We start from the raw sequence: 2,366 nt of genomic DNA on the forward strand, positions 1-2,366 counted from the left end.
CGCATGCGCCCCTAGCAAAAACCCCCCCAAAAAAAAAAAAAAAATCCCGGTCCTAAAATTTAAAGACACATCAGGCAGATTTAGGACACTAGCTGCTAGGCTGCGAGAGTTGACCTATGTACTCACATAGCCTTGGGCTTAGAAGGGTTCCTTTCCCCCAGCTGGTTTAATGTTTTGCTGCCACTGTCTTGAAATTCCGAATAGTCTTTAAAGAAGGGCTCTGCATTTTCATTTTGCTCTAGGCCCCCTTCATGCAGTTGGTCTTGTCAGTGCCATGAAGACGCTCAAGCAACCTGTTGAGAGCCTATCGAGTGGCCCATGTAAGGAGGAGCCTAGGTCTGCTAACGAACACATGAATATGCTTGGAAGTGGATCTTCTGAGTCCTCTGATGGCTACATGAGTGAGCCTAGAAGCAGATTTTCTCATCTCAGTAGTGTCCAGATGACCAACAGCATGACTAAACCTCATTAACTACAGCCAGAGGGAAGAGTAGCACATGGCCCTAGGACAATTTGTTCTTTCACATGGTCCAGTCTTCTCTCCTTTCCATGTGTCACATAATGGAAGACTAGTTACCTTAAACAATATAATCACAGTTCTTTGGCATAGTGAGAAATAAAATGGACATGGAATGATGAGGATCTAAGAGTGAAAGGAGTCAAGAAGTGAGAGGAATAGAAATGGAAGCTGATGATTGCGACAAGCAGCTGCCATAATGGTTACATCATTGGACTCCCACACAGTCTACCGAGGTTCAAGGCCTGGACTCAGCAGCTTAAAACTCACACTGGGCACATATGTGTGCATACTCAAATCCTGAGACGAGAATGGAGGAGAAGGTACTGCTGCATGGCCATCCCCCCGGGGGGTGATTTCTTGCTTTCTGTCTCTCTGTTTCTCTTTGTCTCTCTGGTGAGCACATGTGTCTTATAGCAAACATCTCTCTCAAAAAAAAAAAAAAGAAAAGAAAGGAAAAGGAATTGAAACCAATGGACAATGGAATAGCATAAGCATTTAGACATAAGTCTGGATTTTAATTAAGGCATATTTTTAAGGGAAGTAAGAATTGATATGAAACCAAAGAGGAGATTTTTGCAAGAAAATGAGTATTTGAAGTTGCTAAATAAGAGGAAAAAAATGAGGAAAGAGATGAGTTCTTCTGTACAACGGAAGAGATAGAATTACAAAATTATTTTACCTTAAAAAAAATTAAGAAAACCCATTTATCTGGTTCTTTCTATTTCTAGGTACTTTACAAATATATACTCTTCAAATCCCCACAATCACTTTATAAAGTAGACACGATTATGTCTATTTACATATGAGAAACTGAGGCACGGTAGAGGTGGATAGCATATCTAAGATCACACAGCAGAACTGGGATTCAAAACCAGGCAGCCTTGTTCAGAATCATGCTCTTTTTTTAAAAGTTTTATTTATTCATTTTTTTCAATGAGTGAGAGAGACAGTCTCCGCCCTCCAACAGGGTCTTGACACTGTGATCTACCCCCAGCTTCAATCCCAGACCACAGACAGGCATGTGTCCACCATACTCAGGGGGTTTCTGTACTTGAATAGCAAACCTTCCCATGTGGAACTGCCTCGCAGAACATCCTATTCCACCACTGCACCACTGCCTGGCCCCCAGAATTGTAAGATTTTACCTACTGTGGTGTATTATCTTTCTGGTTAAAATTCAGAAGTGAAGAGAACTGTATGTTTTGTTATAGAGGTAGTAAATAAGAAATGCTATAAAAGCTCTTGGGAAGCAGAATGGGTCAGATTCAAGTATCCAGATGGCAAGGCTAGTGCAGGTGAGGAGACTTAGCTTAAAATTTCTTCTGTAGCATTTGTGAATAATGAGGGTAAACTTAGGAAAAGGCTGCCATTTTGTAGAAACAAAGCCAGTGCAGTCCCCATGTGACTCCTCTCACACATATCCCCAACCTATCCTGGAACACTGGGAGTGAGGGTGGTAATGTAGGACTCAGGACGGATACATAAACTTGCAAAAGGCAGTTTATGGATGAAGAATAATGTCTCAGAGAGGTATGTCTTAGAGAGTGGAGGATCTGGAATAGTGAGGCTTCCCTTACTTGGCACCAACACAGCCCAATTATAGATGAGAAACCAGAGGATGAGAGGGGCTAAGTCTAGAGTTTGAGTGAGGACAACTTGAATAATCAAAGCTAATATAATAATGTAGGTCACAAAGGTTTTGTTTGTTTGTTTTTATGAGAGGGAGAGAGAGAAAGAGAAAGCAGAAGAGAGAAAAAGACAGAGAGAAAAGATTTTGTTTTGTTTTGTTTTTGTTTTTGTTTTGCCTGAGGGCACATTTGGTCACCAGAGAGAGAATGAGAGGGAA

At 41.3% G+C, this 2,366-nt stretch overlaps 1 protein-coding gene across 4 annotated transcripts in view; it reads right to left on the reverse strand.

Annotated features, from left to right (window-relative positions):
* Window positions 1–2,366, reverse strand: part of CHRDL1 (chordin like 1) — a 166,186-nt gene that overhangs the window by 125,500 nt on the left and 38,320 nt on the right. The window lies entirely within an intron of this gene.

This window comes from Tupaia chinensis, unplaced genomic scaffold, assembly GCF_000334495.1.
Source record: "Tupaia chinensis unplaced genomic scaffold, TupChi_1.0 Scaffold144991_2, whole genome shotgun sequence".
Taxonomy (NCBI): Eukaryota; Metazoa; Chordata; class Mammalia; order Scandentia; family Tupaiidae; genus Tupaia; species Tupaia belangeri.